This window comes from Myotis yumanensis, unplaced genomic scaffold (genome assembly GCF_028538775.1).
Source record: "Myotis yumanensis isolate MYYU_CA2020_CCGP unplaced genomic scaffold, mMyoYum1.0.hap1 SCAF_18, whole genome shotgun sequence".
Classification (NCBI taxonomy): Eukaryota; Metazoa; Chordata; class Mammalia; order Chiroptera; family Vespertilionidae; genus Myotis; species Myotis yumanensis.
In genome coordinates, this window is record NW_027223769.1 from 25,651,357 (window position 1) to 25,663,803 (window position 12,447).

Here is a 12,447-nt window from a genome sequence, read left to right on the forward strand (position 1 = left end):
GTCTCGCCAATTGATTTCCTCACTAGTTCTCCTAGATTTATTAGAATTAAGTCCAGAATTAGCAGTTACTCTTGTTTTTCTCAACCTTCTAGTAGATGAAATGTTAACGGAGGTGAGGAATGTTTCGGGAGGTGTATCTTTAATAGAAGGAGGAACACAGCAAATCTGGGGAGCGTTGGCAAACCCTGAGAGGGGTGCATTTTGCAAGTGTGAAGTTCATAATCTTGGTTAACAATGCATGAGCCAAGTGACCTGTCTGACTGGGTGGTCTGAGTCATATTCCCACAAGGACGACGCCTCTGAATCTTTCTCTATTTATCCCGATGTACACAGGCTCCACCACAGTTCAACCCAGTCGCTCAAGGATTCCCCACCTGCCATTCAACTGTCAGGGTCTTGCAGAGCCTCTTCATACCTGCATTAAACTTCCCAGTTCACTTTGTTTCTTAGTCACAAAAGGTGCCCTGGGGATACAGGTAACTGGGGGCATAAAGGCTATCTGATTACCATTCCTGTATTTTTTTTCTTTAAAATATCAGAAGACTTCTATTATTCTTTTAATGTCATTTCACAATCTTCTACCATATGTAATTTTTAAGAATATATTTTGTTGCCCTAACCGGTTTGGCTCAGTGGATAGAGCATCAGCCTGTGGACTCAAGGGTCCCAGGTTCGATTCCGGTTAAGGGCATGTGCCTTGGTTGTGGGCACATCCCCAGTGGGGAGTGTGCAGGAGGCAGCTGATCGATGTTTCTCTCTCATCGATGATTCTAACTCTCTATCCCTCTCCTTTCCTCTCTGTAAAAAATCAATAAAATATATTTTTTAAAAAACAAAACAAAAAAAGAATATATTTTGTTGCATGTTTTTCCCTACCATCTCTCCAATTTAAGCTTAACATCCCCTTGATGAAATCGGCATGTCACTTGTCAATATATTGTTGTCAGTCCCAAAAGTCTGACCATTGGTTCTAATGATCTCCCCCACGATCACTAACAGTGTTCACTGTTGTGGTACTCAATTCCTGCTCCTCTCCCTTCCTCCATAAATTATTTATGTTCAGTACTACTAGCTGGCCAGCTGTTCACATGCCAATTCCTCTTTTTCCAAAGTTACTATCTTGAATTTGAAGCAGAGATGGCCACATACCTAAAGTAATTGGTGCTATTCACAAGTTTAAAGTCACCAGAGATGAGATTCAGTCTCTACTGGAAAGACGCACTTATCCTCATGTGAATCTTCCTTCTGATACTTTGTTCTATTTCCCAGCTCCAATGACAATGAATCAACTAAGGAAAGTTGGGACCTGGTTTTTGGAAAGAGAGGACAATGATACCTGCAGGGAAACATATGCTCTTGGGAGCCACCACAATATCCACCAGGTCAGAGAACCACTGCAGAGCAAAGTGCTAGAAAATAGTGAACTGTTAATTAAGAGCAAGAACTCTAGTAGCTTCCATCTTTGTGTCACCAACAGCACTGTTGTCCTCTACATATATGAGAACAAAGAGAATGCAGATATGCTTGCAATGGTGCACAAAGCCCTGCTGAAGTCATAAAAAAACTGGAGTGATACCTAGATTTTATATTAACTGAAGCTTTTTCATGGCCACAGAGCAAATCAAACTTCATACCCTTTATAGAATATTTCCAGAGTCTTTATATGTGCTAAACATTGACCTAAACATCTTATATGTATTACCTCATACCATCCTCTTATTAACTAGTTGACAGATCAGGAAACCAAGGCCCAGAAGGATAAAGAAACTTCCCTGAGGTTTTAAGTGAATGTTTGGCCAAGCCAGGGCTCGAGAAGCGAGATCTGATCCCAATGACTACTCTGTCCCCCACTAGAGCAGTGGTTCTAAATGAGGGGTCATTTTACCTCCAGGGCAATTTGGAAATGTCTGAAAACAGTTTTACTTGTCCCACCTTGGGATGGGGGTGCTACTGGCATCTAGTGGGTAGAGGCCAGGAATCCTGATAAACATCCTACAACACATAGGACAGCCCCACAGCAAAGAATCATCCATCCCCCAAATGCCAACAGAGTCGAGGTTGAGAAACCCTACCCCATGCTATACTAGTTTTTCTTTAAGAAATTCTTTTAAAAAAACACACATATTTTTTATTGATTTCAGAGAGGAAGCGAGAGTGAGAGATAGAAACATCAATGATGAGAGAGAATCATTGATCTATTCCCTCCTGCCTGCCCTACACTGGGGATCAAGCCCGCAACCCAGGCATGTGCCCTGACTGGGAGTTGAACTGTGACCTCCTGGTTCTTAGGTCAATGCTTAACCACTGAGCCACGCCTGCCGGGATTCCTTAAGAAATTCTGAATGGCCCATTGCCTTCTCCCCAGCATCTAGAATAGTGCCTGGCAGATAGTTGCTATCAGTGGCCTTATAACTATTACCAAACAGATTCTTTTTCTGAAATCAGGACAGCCCCTATAAAAGACACCAACTGCTTTTCTTTTGTTATATAACTAATACCTTTAAAAGGTCTATAGATTGGACTTCACCGAAGATGCTCAGAATTGGGGCCCTCATGTACAAAACTCACTACAGAGGAGTACAGAAATCCCACTAATAAACCCCAATTTTGCACATTAAGTGTGGATGTATGAGACATCCACAGAGACTTTCCCACACCTACCAGCTGTCCCACAGGACTTTGTTAAATATGCTCACATGCACATCTGAGGTAGAGTTAGACTTTTAATAAGGCTTAGAAGGAAGCCACGGCTCACTATAAAATGCTTGTTGTTTTCCTTTGTTCTTTCCTAATCATCACCCTACCTGGAATAAATAGGACAGGGCCCTAGAGGAATGCAGTCTCCTATTGAAGTTGGAGAAATAACTGGGGGTCCGAGAAGAAAATAGAGAGTTAGAGAAAAGGAAAAGGCACAATGTTCTATATTAGCCTCCAAGTGGGCATTTTCTCCACTCCTTTCTAGTTAGGATGGGTGGAGGTTTATGGGGAGGAGAAGATGAGGATGGAGACGTTGGTCAATCCCATGGCAACCAAAGACTGCTTTATTTATCAATGTCTCCCATGGCTCAAGGGTGCCACCATGGAGGATCAAACTAGGGGAGGCTGTATTTTACCTTCTTAACCTCCTTTTGCAGAGTTGATGGTTTCCGCAGGGAAATTGAAATGTTTATTTGCTAAACTAGTAGGTTTATTTTACTTCCATTCATTCAACAAGTAGTAAGTGCCAGGGTATCCTTCTGGGTACATGGATAGATGTGATACATTCCCCAGCCTTGTATATAGTTAAGAGTGGCCACATGAATCAGTCTTACCAGCAGCATATGAGTGGCAGATATGTGGGCCATGTCTGTGCCCAGACCTTTAGGTGGTAACCATGCTACCTCCTCCTTGATCTCTTCTACTGTGGGTTGCCTGTGGGGACCCAGCTGTGATCCCGTAGATGGTGACGATACTCTGAGAGATAGCAGAGTGACATGAAGGAAGGAACCTGAATGGTTCTCTTGTGAGCAAGAAATGAACTTCTCTGTTCTTTTAGCTGCTCTGTCATTTGGGTCTCTGTGTCATAGCCTCCTTTATATATGTGTAAATAATACCAGTCTTTGCTCTCATGGAACTTACATTCTAGACAGACAGTGAATGCCCAGGGTAAGCAGGGAGGATCTTTTATGATGAGACCTGAATGATAAGAATAGTCAGGCCTGGAAAGATCTGGGAACTCAGGCAGTGGAAAACCAAATGCACAGGCTAACTTGTGCCTGAGGACGAGAAGGGTAATAAGTCTGAAGTGTAGTGCTTAGGGTGACAGCATTGGGTAAGGTTGGAGAGGAGGCAGAATAAGAATAAGGAGTCTGGAGGCAAGTATGATATGAGTCCATCAGTGTCTTAAGCTGCCTATAGGAGTGTGCATATGAGTAGAAAGAGGGAAAGAGATATTATTTGATTTGAATGTTGGAGGTTACCGTGGATAGGGTACAGAAAACAGGGGTCAAGAATGGGATGGAGATGCGCAGTGAGCACACCATTGCAGGGGCTCAGTGAGTGATGACGATGGCCTGGACCAGGACACAGTGGGGATGGGACAAAGGGCTGGGTGCAGGGTGTGTGTTGGAGGTCAAGTCAATAGGTCTTGCTGATGGATTGGATATGGAAGGTGAAGGAGAGTTCTTACCTTGAGCAACTGGGCAGAGGCACCATTAATTGAGTTGAGCAAGACTGGGGAAGAACAGTTTCTTTGGTGGGGGGAGGACTTTAAGAGGCCTGTTGTAAAAGTGTGAAGTCTAAGATGCCTGTTAAAGGTAGAACTGAAGAGTATGGGGCGCAGGAGAGATCGTTTAGGGCAATGGTCGGCAAACTGCAGCCTCTTGAGTGTGGCTCTTCCACAAAATACCACGTGCAGGCGTGCACGTACAGTGTGATTGAAACTTCGTGGCCACACTCAAGGGGCCAAAGAGCCCCATGTGGCTCGCGAGCCATGGTTTGCCGACCACGGGTTTAGGGAGTCTTCAGAAAAACAGATGAACTTTGAAGTCATGGGCCTAGAAGTGTCCTCCTTGGAAATGGGAATGGAGAGAGAAGAGAAGGGAGCAGGAAAAGGTAGACCTTTTAGCATCTTCTCACCAATCTCTGGGATAAACATCCCATCAGATTTCTAGGAGGAAGAAAGCCATGCCACACTGGTAATTCCAACTAGCCTTTTGGGAATCCCTGTCAGTGGGGTGCAGGGCTGGCCTGTTGGCTCATGAGAGGCAGATGTTCAATGTTCAGGAATCGTGTGAGCCCGCTGTTAACTACAGCCTTTACTGTGGGAGCCACAGTGGAAGCATTTACACCCTATTTCAGTGAACACTCCAAATCGGGGCCTTCCTATAAAATGTGAGAGCCAGCTCATCAGCACATCACTCATCCCATCCCACTTTGGGGGTGGGCTTAGAACCCCGCCTTGTCAGAGGACTGCATGGGATCCCCAGACACCACCTGTGTGCACTCTTGGGCCCTCATTCCTGCAGGAGTGGAGCCGCACGGCACATGACTTACGGCACCCGGTGGTAGGGTCCCATCAATCAGGAACCCCTGCAACGTTCAACCATGATCCAGCATGGCTCCTTGGCCATCACAAGACGGATGATAGCTGCTAGCGGGTCTCCAGCAGCCCTGCCCAGCAGTCAAAGGGGAGGTTCGGAATCTGAGTATCCAGCTTTTTGTGGAATGAGTCCTTAGAAAGAGCAGAGAGTATTGTTTCTACTAAACAGTGTTTGTAAAAAGAATTGGGGACTTGGAGAGTTTCTTCCCTCTGGGGTGTGGGTGGACACACTGAGCTGGACACATGGCCGTGGGCAGTAAGGCAGGGGCAGCTCGGCAATCCCGAGTTCCTAGACGCACAGCACCCCTCTTTGGAAAGGCGGCAAGTTCGCTCTTGGTATCCCTTCTCTTCCTTCTTTTTCCTCCACTCATGTTGGAATTGTCTCTACCACATCTACTTCATTGACTCCAAGAAGCATGTTCACGAAGGTGCAAATGGGTTGATTAGCTTACTCAGGAGTATCGACATGCTACAGTGCACTGGAGCGTGCAGACAATGCCCCTCACGCTCCAGCGGGCTGTGGCTACCTTCACTGCCTCCAACAGGGATCGAGTGCTGGTTTGCGTTGGTGCTCGGGGCTTGAGAGATGTGTCATTGCACCATCACTCTAATTAGGATTTTCAGAACATACAGCGGTCTGGATATAATGGGCCCATCAAAAGTGCATGGGAGGCTATGGGAGAAAGAGAGCAGAGAGCACACCCTGGAGCTGGGCTCTGGGGAGAACAAAATGGAGCCCCTGCATTATCTGCTGTGCACAGCTGGGTCACGTGCCACATCCACACACAGACACAGGCAAAACCCATGAGCCTTCCTGAGTGAGGCTTTCATTTAGAAATGAACTCATTGAATCAGGGATGCAGAGTCTGTAAGGAACCACAAAGGTCATCAAATCCAAAGCTTCATTTTTTTCAGATGAGGAAACTGAGGCTGAGAGGTTAAGTGATTTCGCTGGGGACATGCAGCTAATCAGAGCGAAGGGGAGTCCCTGCCTTCCTTACCTCCAACTCTTACATCCTTTCCCCCATAAAAAGCGGCTGAATCTAAGGAAAGATCTAAAACCTCAACTACATTGTGTATGTATGCATGTGTGTGCGTGTGTGTGTGCGTGTGCGAGTGTGTGAGTGTGTGTGTGCGTGCTTGGGTGAAGAGCTGTCAGCGTGTGGTGGGAGTCTGCAGGGATATCCTCTCCTTGCTTCATGTTTTCACATCTCCCACAAGACAGGAATAAAAAGGAAGGAAACGCTGAATCGTTCCCTCAGGCAAGCAGATCTGTGGAAAAACAAAGAGTCAGTAGCTCTGTCTCCAAGGGGTCAGGCTGACTTCCTTCTCTGAGAGCACCAGGGCCACTTTCTCATCTTTCCCATGTTCCAATCTTGCACAATCTATCATCATGGGATTCCGAATGCGTTTTAGTAAATGCAAGATGGGATGGGACTCTCTCAGCTCCTACCAACCATCTCATCTGCAAAACCCGTAAGGAGTGGCAGTGGGGGCTCAGGAAGAGGGATGCAGACAGCCGCCGGTGGAGGGGAAAGGTTCTCCCGAGTTGGGGGCTCCTGGTCACTTTTGTTATTGTTCTTAATAAAGGCATGGCACCGTGGCGTTGGAGGCTCACCTTTTACTCTCGTGTTTAATTGCTGCAAAAGCCGTTTATTACCTGTGTTCTTCCCCGAGGGAACATGATCCTTTATGGCAACCCAGCCTGGCTATTTCTGGCTCCTCCAATGGCCCGGAAACGGTCCCATCACCTCTGCGTAATTCTGGGTCAGCCCAATGGCCACACCTGTCTGTCTCCAGTTCAGGAAGGCCCTCCCTCGTGAAAGGAAGAAGGGCAGGAACTGGGATTGCCTTCCTCCTTTGAATTTTGCATACAACTCCATCCCTGTCCACATAATGAGAAAGCATCCATCACCCGTCTTTCCCTGGAATGTCGGAGGCCATCCCGAGCCGGTCTCTGTCCTGCTCATCTGTCCGCAGGAAGGGCTTGCGAAATTGCTTCCCTCAGAAAAATACGTTCATGTCCACCTTCCTCGGATGGCTCTCACAAATGAAAGTGCTTTGTCATTTTTAATGCCCGGTGTGCCCTCTCTCCCCACTGTCTCCAGTCGCAATCCAGCCAATAAAACCCACAGGTATTTGGCTTTAAAAAAAAAAATGCCCCGATAGCCCAGAGGATGGTGGGAATCCACCCCCTGCAGGTTCTCCTTGAGTTATGCAACTCAGAAATGACTGCAAGAAGGGGCTCTTTCTGTTGCCTTGGAATCTTCTGGAACCTCTGCCAGTATGTGGATGGACACACAGAAACAGTGGAGGGCACAGATGCCTGCCTGAACACAGAGGTGTATGCCCCATCTTCCTTGCTGGCCGGCGTTGAGCATCCGGGGAATTAATAGGGGTGGATGTTCTTTGTAAATGGGAAAGTGCACTAAAAATGCAAGTTACTATTATTTCTAAAATGTCTCCAGCCTGCAATTTGTCATAGACACCTATCATTCTACTTAGATGGCTGGGTAATTGTTGCTCATGCCGGAGGGAACAAGCCTCTCTTTGAAATGTTTGCATGGCTGTGTAGAGGCTTAAGCATATAGCACCCTGTTATAATAAGGTTTCAACTCCATGGAGATTTGTAAATGCCAAAGGACTAACAATATCCTCCAAAACAACAAGTGCATTGAGCTTTTAATAGAAAAGTTAGAATGATAACCTGATCCCAGTGTTATAAAAGTCACCCTCTAGAATATGAATTGGGTGGGGAAGGGGTGGATCAACATTCTAGTTTCCAAGGGAGCTTTATGTAACAGATTTGTTGCCCCAAAGGTATTTCAAAACAGAAGTTGGGCATAATGTGATTCTCACATACCTACATTTGCTCAAGACTGAATTATCTTCTTTCCTTAGATACCTATTAGCTTTAACGTTTTCTGCCTTTTCTTGATCACACCAGTCACCCAAACAGTAAAGGATCTGCAAACATGTAATTGCACCAAAATAATCTAATTATTCAAAGGCGCCCCTGTTTCTCCAGGTGAACTTGAATACCTCCCTGATGATGGCGAACTCGCTTCTTAAATTATTTGTGGTGAAGGACACCTTGTTATTGTTGTTAACATCTAGCTCTTAATGAACTGATACTTGGTAAAAGATATAAAAATGGACTACTAGAAGAATAAAATGTTGATTGAATGCTGCAGTATGTCAGATTGCTATAAAAGTTTCTAAACTCTTACTCTGAATTTCTGTGCTCAAGTTGTTGGGGACCTCATACAAATGGTTCCCAGGCCAGGAGCGGCTTGTGGACCACACTCTGAGTAGCACTGATGTAGAGGCAATGAAGCGTTTTGCTATCCTACTTACAAGTGGCTCAAATTCCCATTATGCAACTTCTCATTCCTTATAAGAGATTGTAAATTTGATGTTTCAACAGTAGTTTTATTTAAGCAGGGGTAGGTCTTTATATAAAGACTCTCTGTAAAAAGAAGGGCTCTCTTACCTTTTGGGACAGCATGGATGGACTGGAAAATATTATGCTAAGACAAAACAAAATGGATTGACCAACAAAATAAGACCCGAAGCATGGAGGCATGGAACAGACTGACATACCTCAATGTGGGGTTGGGGGACAATAAGAGATAAACCAAAGAGTTTATATACTTATATGCATAGCCCATGGACATGGGCAATAGGGTAGTGAAGACCTGGGAGGTGGGTAGGGGTTGGGTGTGTGTGTGTGGGGGGGGAGGGTAGAATGGGAGATATCTGTAATATTATCAACAATTTAGAAAAAAACAAACAAAACAAAGACTCTAAGTGAAGTAATCAGGAATTTATCTTTATACAAAAACTCTAAGTAATCAATTGATAACTAAGATGGAGGGCACAGTTAATTCCAATACGAGTTACACAAGGCACTGTCCAAGAATAAATCAGGAAGTTACCCTAACTTCCTGTGGCACAGGAAGGGGATAATTTGGCGCTGGCTGCAGTACAAAAAGAAGGTTAAAAACAAACACACAAACAAAAAACACACACCACACACACACAAACCTGAAGTGATCTGTAATCTGTATTGCACATGATAGCAGATCAAGGGAATATAAAGACAGATAAAACCAGGCTGGACCAAAATAATAGACAGCCTGTAAAGGCTGTGAGAGGGAGTAGCCAAGAGTGTGCATATGCACACACGTGTGTGTGTGTGTGTGTGCGCGCGTGTGTGTGTACAGAGTCCGCCTGGTGGGCAGGCTGATTGGAGCTGAGTAGAGAAGGGAAAAGAAAAAAAAAAAGGTTGAGGGAGCATTTTCAGAAATGGGGTCCAATTTATATCCGTTGCTGTAATTGGTTTGTTTGTGTGGAGCAAGAAGATGGGGGCCAAGGGGGGACGTGATGGAGTGAAGCACAGGGCTGCGGCTCCTGGGCCTGATGAGTTGGAGAGAAATTGTTAGTAACCAGGCCTGGTCCCGCAGGGGTTCATTAAGTGACTGGCCCTCCACAACATCCTGTCATTCCCAACCCGGGTGCGTCAACATTAGCCAGCTCTGCAGTATGCAATTGTGTGGTGGGCGAGGGTGTGTGAAGGCATGGGAGTGTCTGCTGGCAGGGTTTGCGTGCGTGTCTGTGCCTTTTCTTAGGGATACAGTTAAGTTTTCTATGGGAATTAGAATCACGAAGGCCACATGCAATTAAAAAAAAAAAAGGCAAAAAGCAAAGGGTGCTTTCTCACTGGAAACACAAATTTGCTTTGACATTTAAAAAGTACCGTGGAGTTGAACAATGGGGAAACCAAGAAAGGATCTGAACGGGCGGGTGGGGCCGCTGGGGAACTGAAAAGAAGCCAGTGGCAAACACATCCAAAACGGTAACTTCTTAAACCACCTCTGAAAGGCAGAGCTTGCAGCATTTATCTCCAGACCGGGAGGCCTGTCAGCCCTGGGGGGTGGGGGCGGGCGGCAGGAAACAGAGTCAGTGGGGAGAGTGAGGAAGGGATGAAGGGTGTCTTGGTGTTGGTGGCATCGAGTCCCTGCTGCTCCGGATCTCAGGACGATCCTTTCCAGGTGAAGACAGAGGAAAAACTCATGTGAGGAATTTTAAAGGAGCAGGAGTCCCTTTGGGGATCCCACAATTCAGATCTTAGGAAAGTACTAAGAAAACAACACATGAAAATGCTTCCTGCGCTGGGAACGCTCAGGATTTGGTCTCAGAAGCGTTCTGTTGGGAGCAGCCAGGCAGTCGGCCTCAGGGCTGCACAAGAGCTGACGCCACTGGAGGGAAGCCCCCAGCCTTCCAACCCCCTGACTCTGTCAGCTTGACCTCGGACAAAGCCAGCCTGGAGTCCCTGGACAGAGGGTCCTCCACCCGGGACAAAAGAAGGCTTGGTCTTCTGTGGTTTATAATGGTTTCCGGAAACTACCTAAGAAAATCTAGGACCTACAGGCATGAAAGCAGCCTCCTTTAGCTATTGCTCTACTTCCTAGAACATGTGTTTATCATGTATGCAGAAGAGGAAAAGGAAAACTCTTCCATGCCCTAGGATGAACCTCGGCTCAAACTTAGTATTGTGGGTCCTACACCTGCATCATTGGCAAAGCATAAGTCAGGGGGAGTCACGATATTATTAAATGGCATTACCTAGGTGTCTGCAAACTTCAGGGCTGATGATAGGTTTTGCTGCTGGTGTTAACGGCTGCCACCCACTGAGTACTTTATATTTCCAAATACTGTCGCATTGTCATCATCATAACTGTGTGAAAGGGTAAGGTTGTTACTATTGTTGCCCCCATTTTTCCAGTTTTATTGAGATATAAGTGGCAGATAGCATTGTAAGTTTAAGGTGTACAATGTGTTGACTTGATACACTTATATATTACAAAATGACGTCCACCATAATGTGAGCTAACACCTCCATTGTGCTGCATAACTACCATTTCATTTTGTGGTGAGGACATTTAAGATCTACTCTCTCAGCAATGGTCACCCCCCTTTCACACGCGAGGAAACTAAATTTTTAAGTCCTGGATGTCCCACCCCGACCCAGAGAATCTGAATCACGGCCATGCTCTCCGTGGCTCACTCCACTGTCCCACCCATTCCTAACTGCTGCCTGTTTCTGAGTGTCGCCCAGGTACACACCTGTCCGAAGCACTTTGCTTATATTATCTAATTATCTCCGTTGGTCCTCAAAGCCACAAATGAAGGTAAGCAGACACTGCCTCCAACCCCAAGCATTTATGAGCTGCGGCTTGCACGAAGTCACATCCTCCTCAGGCCATCTGAAATGGCCCGGGGCGGCAAAGAAACCACTCGTGGGCGTGAATGTGATCATTACAGATGGCCATGTTGGGGCCTGGGTCTCTTGTACTTCAAGGGTGATAGGAACCTCTAGATGACAGGGGAAATGAACTTGCAACCCCCATCACTCCTGCCAGTCATGCTGTTCTCAGCAGCAGGGACCAAATAGGTAAGAAATACAAAAGACTTTCAGAGTGATGTTCACTTGCAATTAACAGAAGGCAAATGGAACTTTCCTGATTTTTTTAACTCTAAGAAGTCAGAATTGAAATAAATGCCAACTTTTGATACAAATATTCTATTTTTTCTATGTCTACCAGGAAGGACAAGGCTATCCTGGATGATTTTTTTTTAAAGCAACATAAAATAATGAAGACTAGGGTGCTTTCCCAATAGAACCCAGTTCCAGGGAGAGAATTTTGGAGTTGTTTATATAGGACGTTTCTTATCTCTATAAAGCAAAGAACCTCTCTAGGTATTTTCAGCAGATTGATCTCATCACGAAGAAGATTTATTAAAAAGAAATGCAGATAGAAGGAAACAGGCAACTGTAATTACACATTAGTTTTACTTTATTTATTTTTTAAAATAAAAACCGACTCCAAGTTTTTTAGTCATTGATATGGTCCTGCACATCATGGATGTGATGTAATGACAGCCTCAGACAGGGGATGCTTTTGATGCATTGTTAACCATAAAAAAGACATTAAATACCAGACTTGAATGCCATGGGGATGCATATTTCACTAGGAATTATTTTTCCATGTATGCTTCAAGTTTATTTTGGTAAACAGATGAGTGGAGGCTGTCAGGGCTGGGGTGAGATTTATGTTCCCGGGGAATCTTCCTGAAAGGAGAGGAAATGACTGGGACCTGTTGAACACCCACAGCAAAATGTAAATCTTTTCTTGGCTCCAGGGGAGGTTGGAAAGTGCCACACAAACAATTCCTCCGGGAACATGGTTTCCAAGCTGCGTGTGGATGCCCGCAGGGGAGCGCCCGGGGAGGGCATGGAGGGGACACACACTCCACTTTCTCCAGGAGGCAGAGGAGCAGAAACATCTGGACCGGATGGCTGG